This window comes from Limulus polyphemus, unplaced genomic scaffold (assembly GCF_000517525.1).
Source record: "Limulus polyphemus unplaced genomic scaffold, Limulus_polyphemus-2.1.2 Scaffold406, whole genome shotgun sequence".
Taxonomy (NCBI): Eukaryota; Metazoa; Arthropoda; class Merostomata; order Xiphosura; family Limulidae; genus Limulus; species Limulus polyphemus.
The window spans coordinates 140,323-149,181 of NW_013666016.1; the positions used below are offsets into that span (position 1 = coordinate 140,323).

Consider the following 8,859-nt stretch of genomic DNA (forward strand, 5'->3'; position numbering starts at 1 on the left):
GCATATTTGGTGTGACGGAGATTCGAACCCGCGACCCTCAGATTGCGAGTCGAGCGCCTTATCCACCTGGCCATGCCGGGCCAAACTGAGTAGTAAAGCAAGACGTGTGGGATAGATGAAATTGAAACCAAAGTAAAAATAGTCAAAGTGAGACAATCGAGTATGAATGCAAGAACTTTCAGATTGATAAAACTCAGTGCCAATGAAAAAAGTGTCCGATTGATAAAACTGAGTAGCAATGCTAGCAGTATCATATTAATAAAATGAGTAGCAATACATGGTGCGTCGGACTGATATAATTAGGTCCCTATGTAAGAAATATCGGACGATAAAACCTCGTACAAAACCAATAAATGTCGGATTGATAAAACTAACTGAAGAATTTATGGATTGATAAAATTGGGTATCCATGTAAGAAGTGTTGTTTTGATAAAACTGAGAACCAACATAAAAATTGTCAGAGTAAAACTGAGTACACATTCAAAACGTATCTCATTGAGAAAATTGGATATACATGCAAAACGTATTACATTGAAAGAATTGGGTACACGTGCAAAACGGATCATATTGAAAAAACTGAGTATGTATCAAGAATTGGGGGATTGATAAAACTGAGTACCGATGCAAGAAGTGTCCCATTGATAAAACTGAGTACTAATGCAATAAGTGACACATTGATAAACCTGATTATCAATATAAGGATTGTCGTATTGTCAAAAGTGAGTATCAATGTCAAGAAGTGTCATATTTATAAAAATGAGTAGTAATGAAAGAAATGTCGGATTGGTTAAATTGACTACTAATAGAAGAAATGTCGAAGTGACAAAACCAATGGAGGAACTTTCGGATCTATAAAAATTAGTATCAATACGAGGAAGGTCACATTGATAAAAATGAGTACAAATACAAGTTTCACAGTGAGTACCAACGCAAAGAAGTATCAGATCAATAAAACTGAGTACCAATGCAAGAATTTAGGATTGATGCAACTAAGTAAAAGTGCAAGAAGTGTTGGATTGACAAAACCGAGTACCAATAGAAGAAGCTCGGGCTGAAAACTTGAGTTTTCTATTGATAAAATTAAGTACCAAGTGCCTGAAGTGTCGGACTGACGGAACCGAGTGCAAATGTAAGAACTGTCGCAACGATAAAACTAAGCATTATCGCATGAAGTGTCGGACTGATAAAACTGAGTACCAATGAAAGAAATGCAAGATTGATAATACTTAGTGTCAATGCAAGTATTGTAAAACTCACAAAACTGTACCAATGCAAGAAACTTCGGATTAATAAAACAGAATAACAGTACAATAAATGGTAAATGATAAAACTTAGTACCAATGAAAGAAATGCAAGTTTGATAAGACTTAGTATCAATGCAAGTATTGTAAAACTGACAAAACCGTACCAATGCAGAAAACTTCGGATTAATAAAACAGAATAACAGTACAATAAATGGTAAATGATAAAACTTAGTACCAATGACAAAAAGTAGCCATTGTCTAATGAAAGAAGAGTGAGACTGATAAAACTGAGAACCAATGAAAGAAAGTTTGGAAGAATTGTAGAACTAATAAAAGTTAGTACTAATGAAACAATAGTTATATAAATGAAATCCAACTAATAGTGCAATAAATGTCCATATTGATAAAACTGGTTATAGATGCATGAAGTGCTGTGTTGATAAAATTGAATACTAATGCAGATCTTTCTGTTAATTTGAATCAATGAAACATTCGGTAAAATTCATTCAAACTTCATTATTTATTTAAAATCATTTGTGTGTTAATTGCAAAACATTCTATTTTCAACGTATAACACTCTCCGCGATCATAATTGTAAAAATAGGCGTTATTGAGGCATTACATTTAAGTACAGAAAACACTCAGACAGTGAAGTGTAGGGTAAACATAAGTTCAACATACAACTTCTGAAAACGACGAGGGTGAAAGTCTGTCTTAGGAAAAAAAGAACATGATGGAATATGATGTGATAAAAACAAAGCTTAAACTCACGGCATCGAGAGTATATTCTGATTCCTTAAATCATCGGTCAACTAGTTCAACATCCAAACGACTACATTTCAAGGTGCTGTAGATGAATGCGACCGAAATGTTTCTCTGTAACGTAACAACATCAAGCAAATAATATATTTCAGTAAGGACATCTTTATGTATGTAGTATTACTGTACGACCTAAGCTAAAGTATTTCTACTCAAAGAATTGTATATAGTTTTTGTATGCATTATTCTGCTTTGTAGTAATTTTAAAGTTTAAACAAATTACAACCCTTCCTTATATTAAAGAAAAGAACTACTATTGTTGTTTTCGCTTTGTCATATACATAACTCTTGTGTTTCTTCGCTGGATTATTTATAAAAATTAATTTTAATTAAAACAAGAATGTTAAGAATTGTTAACTGAAATTACCATTAATCACAATATATTTCAAAACAATGTTATCTGGAATGGTCAGATCGGTACACAAAACGCTTGCGTGGGTGATTCAAGTGACACAGTAGTAAAATTTCGCCAGTGATTGTGACGTAACGTCATATCAGCCATAAACAATAAAAGGCCCATGAAAGAAAGCGAAGAAGATATGTCAGCATATGGGCGATGGCTATTGCTTCATAGCACCATCTCTTTACGATCGAATCACCCATAACGCATGCAGCTTGATTTAAGTCCTAGTCCACGAGACAGAAATGATAGACCTCTATCCTTTCCACTGTCTTATGTTGCGCGATGAGATGCCATTTTCTGTAGCATTTCCAGGGGTGGAGCTATGGGGCCGATCATAATTGTCTCGACAATAATGGGAAATGTCTAATCTGAAGAAAGAAGAACTACATATTGTTAGTTCGAATGTCCAAGAATGATCGATCTAGAAAATGAAAGCGAATTTAAAACTTTTTTATTATTTTTATTCAAATCTAGTTCTATGCATATTAGTTATGCACTTTTCATTACATTTAAAGCTGAAATATGGAAACTGGATCAAATGAACAATGTAATAAAGACTTTATTTCCTATAGTTATGTCAATGTGTAGTATAAAAATTGTAATTTAGAAAATATAAAGAGCAAATATCAAAAATTAAAACCAACAAAGGACAAGAAAATTATAACAATGGTGTCAAATGCCGAAAGGATGCAGAGCAAATTTTAACATAACATAAAACTCTAGTTTTTATTTTTAAAAAATGACAGTATAAGCCAGACCTACAACTAAGTTGTCTTTAAAGAACACTTTATTTTAATAAACGCCCTGCGGTCATATTTCATAGACCCTAATATAAACCAGGAATGCTTGTGTAGGTTTGCCTAAAGCTGTTACTTTCCATTGTTTTGCAACAAAAATAGCCAAAAAAGTGATAGTGTAGAAATTCTACTGTGATTTAAGTTACATAGAACTTTGTTTTAGAATATTGACCTTGGACATTCCTTGAGTGAGGTCTAGTTTTGCTGCTTAGTCTTAGTAACCTTGGAAATATTTCCGCTGACAAGTTTCTAACTTGCAAGAAAACTATTTTTCTACCGAACCACGATGACTTTAGTATAAACAACATTGTATAAGTTGAAATCACTTTAAAATAAACTACCTCTATACAAAGTTGAAGTCACTTTGTAAGTTACCTTTCCACCAGACTTTAAAATAAACTACCTTTCTATTAAGATTAACTCACTTTAGAATAAATTACTTCTCTTCCAAGTTGAGTTCCCCTTCAGTTTGCTAGAAAATAGTTTATTATAAAGTGTCTTCACCTGGGTAATGGAGCAATTTAATATAAACTCCTCTTCTGCCAAAGTGAAGTCAATTTATATTAAACTTCTCTTCTGTCAAAGTGAAGTCAATTTATATTAAACTTCTCTTCTGCCAAAGTGAAGTCAATTCTACTAAGCTGGGATCGCTTTAGAATAAACTCCTCTTATACCAAGCTGGGATCGCTTTAGAATAAACTCCTCTTCTACCAAATTGGGATCGCTTTAAAATAAATTCCTCTTATACAAAGCTGGGATCGCTTTAGAATAAACTCCTCTTCTACCAAATTGGGATCGCTTTAAAATAAACTCTCTTATACCAAGCTGGGATCGTTTTACAATAAACTATTCTTCTAATAAGCTGGGATCGCTTTAGAATAAACTACTCTTCTAATAAACTAGGATCGCTTTAGAATAAACTACTCTTCTACCAAGCTGAGATCGATTTAGAATAAACTACTCTTCTACTAATCTGGGATCGCTTTAGAATAAACTACTATTCTATTAAGCTGGGATCGCTTTAGAATAAACTACTCTTCTACTAAGCTGGATCGCTTTAAAATAAACCACTCCTCTACTAATTTAACAACGGCGTTCCGAAGATTGGTTGTATCGACGTTAAACTTTTCAGTAAGTTGTCTCTTCTGATGGTGTTTTAGTCGAAGTTCTTGATCTAACAGTTTCTTTTGACAAGTCCTGTGAGGAAACACAGGGGTTATTCAATTTTTTTTTGCGTTTTAATGGAAATTCCTTTATACGCCAACATAGTGAAGAAACAGGACATCAACCTATACTATCAAATTTCTCTATCCTCTGCAAGTCTAATACTGGCCTGGAATTATTGATCAAAGAAACCCTCCAGATCAAACAGCACTCTCCAACTCTGAACAACATGCAGTCTTCATTTAAATTATACATTTTTTAATATGTTCGTATTACCGTTTTTTTTTCGTTGTGTTTTCTTACTGTAGTTTCTCCCCATGATTACTGTTTAGTGTTCTATTTGTTTAATTATCGTTATATTTAGCAACTGTACTTTGAAAATGTATAAAGACTGATGTAGATTCATTTTATTCTGCTTTAGATACTGAAGATGGAATCTGATAGAATTCCGAACGTTTATCCATGTCTCCTTTTTGTCAATAAACAATGTTGTATATCATAAGTGTCGTAATCTTGCTTATTATCAAACTTCGTTTTCCTTCGAACACATCGATTGCTAATGTTCTGATTCAACGATATGGAAATGATACTCTGCGTGTATACCGTGCCTGTGAAAAATGGGACTTTAAAATTAAGAAAGTTAATCTCGATATTTGCTTCCTTACTGAATGCATGCTCCGACACGTCATTCCTAAGTTCCTCCATTTTAAATTATCCAATCGAAATATACAAAATTCTTCAAATTACAGGACTTGTCAAAAGAAATTGTTGGATCAAGAACTCCTCTACTAAGCTGGGATGGCTTAAGAATAAACTACCCTTCTACTAGGCTGGGATCGCTTAAGAATAAACTACTCTTCTACCGAGCTGAGATCGCTTTAGAATAAACTACTGTTTTACAAGCTGAGGGCACTTTAGAATAAACTACCCTTCTACTAGGCTGGGATCGCTTAAGAATAAACTACTCTTCTACCAAGTTGGGATCGCTTTAAAATAAACTACTCCTCTACTATGCTGGGATCGCTTAAGAATATACTACTCTTCTACCGAGCTGAGATCGCTTTAGAATAAACTACTGTTTTACAAGCTGAGGGCACTTTAGAATAAACTACTCTTCTACCAAGCTCAGATCGCTTTAGAATAAGCTTCTCTTCAACCAAGTTGGGATCGCTTTAAAATAAACTACTCATTTACAAAGCTGAGAGCACTTTAGAATAAACTACTCTTCTACCAAGCTCAGATCGCTTTAGAATAAGCTTCTCTTCAACCAAGTTGGGATCGCTTTAAAATAAACTACTCATTTACAAAGCTGAGAGCACTTTAGAATAAACTAATCTTCTACCAAGCCTAGATCGCTTTATAATAAACTACGCTTTTACCAAGTTGGGATCGCTCTAGAATAAACTTCTCTTCAACCAACTTGGGATCGCTCTAGAATAAACTTCTCTTCAACCAACTTGGGATCGCTTTAGAATAAACTACTCTTCTACCAAGTTGGAATCGCTTTAGAATACATTTTTTTGTTTAAAATACAGTGGCAGTCAAACGAATTATGTGAGAAACATCATATCACTTTAGGAATAATACGTCGTTGTCAAGGTCAGGTAGCATTAGAAAGCGATCAGTTTGTAAACTTACCTGGTACCCACTTTAATTACGTTTCTAACAGTGATCATAAGTTACCTCCTAAATATATATCAACCATAATCTGACACCCAATAAAATAACGTTGCATTATTCTATAGGAAGAAATCATTCTTTCACGCATACTCTGAATCTGAATTGTACATATGTTCAGTTATATTACATTGATCAAGCTTAATGTTCTTTGGAAATTATAAAACTGTATACCTCTTGATTCGTGATGCGAAACTAGTTTACTTACATTTTTTCCTACAGGTAGCTTATTCTGATTTGAAAGTATTAGCATATTCCTTAGCTGGACAGTACTTCAATATATGGTGTCACCTTGTCTAATAAAATATAAATATTTCGGTTTGTAAATCAAGATCACCAAGGTAATATATATATATTGTTTCTCGCTAAGGCCAGTAGCTTTGCATGATGAATTGAGAAGGGGGAATGCAGGACTAGCACTTTTCTCGCGTACGTCGACATCAGACTCGCCATACACAGCCTGTCCCTCATCTGATCTTTATTATCAAACATCACTGCAATCATCCATGGCATTAAATTTATATAACCAGCCACTGGGCGCTGCTGAACCAGAGAAGTTGGGCATGAAAATGCGTTATTTGCATAATGAGCATGAGCAAGGGGCATGAGCGCGTAATTTAAGAAAATGTCATGTTAAATGGTTGCCATCTAAAGAACTTCTAACCCAAATGCTTGAGTATCCCTCTGTACAATGAACACAAATAACTATTGTATGCGTCTATGCAGAAAGGAGTATATGAAAGAAAAAAAGTGCTCAACATCCTCTTCATTGTTTTCTCCTTTATCTTCCCTTGGAATTATGTTCTTCTTTAAGGCTAAAATTTAACTGTAATTTACCTGTGAGATTACTTATAACGGAAATGTTGGTACACAGAGGGCAACTATTATCAATATCTTGTATGTGAATTCTCTTTTGATTAAAAACAACAACAACAGATGTTTCGTAAAAATCCGGTTGTTTTAGCGCAAAGCTAAACCATAACCAATCTGTGCTCTTGCCAAAACTGGGAATCGAATCCCGGATTTTAGCGTTGTTAGTTTGTACACTCATCGCTGATCCGCTGTGTCCAAAACTTTAAAATCGATAGAAATTTCATACATATAATTGACTTCATTTTTATTTGTTCCTAATAATTCTTACCTTATTTTAAACATTTTCATTAACATATACAGTTTTTGTAGAACTTTAAAATATCAAGCCATTCCACATTGACTTCTTTACCCACTGTTTTAGAATGTTTATATTCTAAAAATAAATCATTTTCTATTTTTACAAGCGTGATGGCAACAACGAAAGAACAAATTAGAAAATGTTAAGTTTTGAAATATAGCACAGTTCTTATCTTTATCCTTACTGTTTCAAATTGTCATACGATAATATTATATTTTGTAAAAAGTCTACAAGTCTTATCAAAGGTTACTAAAAATAATCACCTGTAATCTGAATATATGTAAAAGGGGGTTAGTTAGTTTTATTTGATTTTTCGAAGCGTTTGTATATTTAAAGATTTTGGGGGGAATTTTACAAAAATATTAGTTTGATTTTAAAAGCAGTTCATTATTATTTAAAATTATTTTTGAAAGCTTATGATATATTTGAAATTATCTTATTACCACATTTCAATTTCAAATGAAATAGTTCTACTAACACCTACGGGGTGGCGCGACAATGCAAAACTGAAACTGTTATTCTATTTGTTATGTATATAGAGTTTTAACTTAAAAGAAAAGCGGTAATCACGAATATATACATTTTAATCAAACCAAGAGATTAAGATGCATATATGAATTGCAAGAAATGAGAGCTTTTACGAACTCCCTTGTTTAGGAGCGTCAAAAGGACATTTTGTAAAATCCAAGAAACTTTCTTTTTCACAAAATTCTCGTTGCCGTGTTCTTGTGGTATTTATTACTTTATGATGATAACAAACGATATAACGGTATATAATACTTTCTCGCTTTCGATTTTCTCACACTTTTTCAGTCCTTGTAACAATCACAGAAATCACTGTACATAATTTAAAGACGATTATTCAAAATTGATTGTATCAAGATCGCTTCTTTATTTTGAATATCAGTATTGTTCGTGAAATTTAACGTATATCCCTTCAGCTTTTATAAACGTAGAAGAAAAACACATGAAAGTAAACGTGCGGTGATAACGTGAAATATCAGAACTATATACAAATCAAACTTTGTTGCATACTTATTTATGTGTAAATTACTTATTAGCTTGAGCTATTAGAGCTATATGCAGAACAAACTTTGTTGTATGCTTAATGTGTAAATAACTTATTAACTTGAGCTATTGAAGCTATAAACAGAACAAACTTTGTTGCATACTTATTTATGTGTAAATTACTTATACGCTTGAGCTATTAGAGCTATATGCAGAACAAACTTTGTTGTATGCTTAATGTGTAAATAACTTATTAACTTGAGCTATTAGAGCTATAAACAGAACAAACTTTGTTGCATACTTATTTATGTGTAAATTACTCATTAACTGGAGATACTAGAACTACATACGGAGCAGACTTTGTTCCTTTCTTATTTATTCGTAAACTAATTATTGGTTTCATTGAATTACGACATTAAATAACTGTAGATTGAAACTGTTTATTTAAAGAAAGTGTTATAATATTTTAAGGATTTGCTATAAAGTACGTTTTTTTGTTTTTGTTTTCAGGAGATGATTCAATTGAAGGTTAAGCATAATTTAATTAATTAAATTGAAATTTCAGTTTTATATGTT

The 8,859-nt window shown here is 32.7% G+C and overlaps 1 protein-coding gene across 12 annotated transcripts in view; it reads right to left on the bottom strand.

Moving 5' to 3' along the window:
* LOC106458029 (forkhead box protein P1-like) overlaps positions 1-8,859 on the bottom strand; it is a 255,864-nt gene that overhangs the window by 128,714 nt on the left and 118,291 nt on the right. For 7 of the 12 annotated variants that reach the window (XM_022384157.1, XM_022384152.1, XM_022384150.1 and 4 more), the window contains one exon: positions 2,016-2,120. The exons of the other annotated variants lie outside the window; for them this stretch is intronic. The gene's annotated coding sequence lies outside the window, so the exon portion shown is untranslated. The remainder of the gene's footprint in view (positions 1-2,015; positions 2,121-8,859) is intronic. 12 annotated transcript variants of the gene reach the window in all.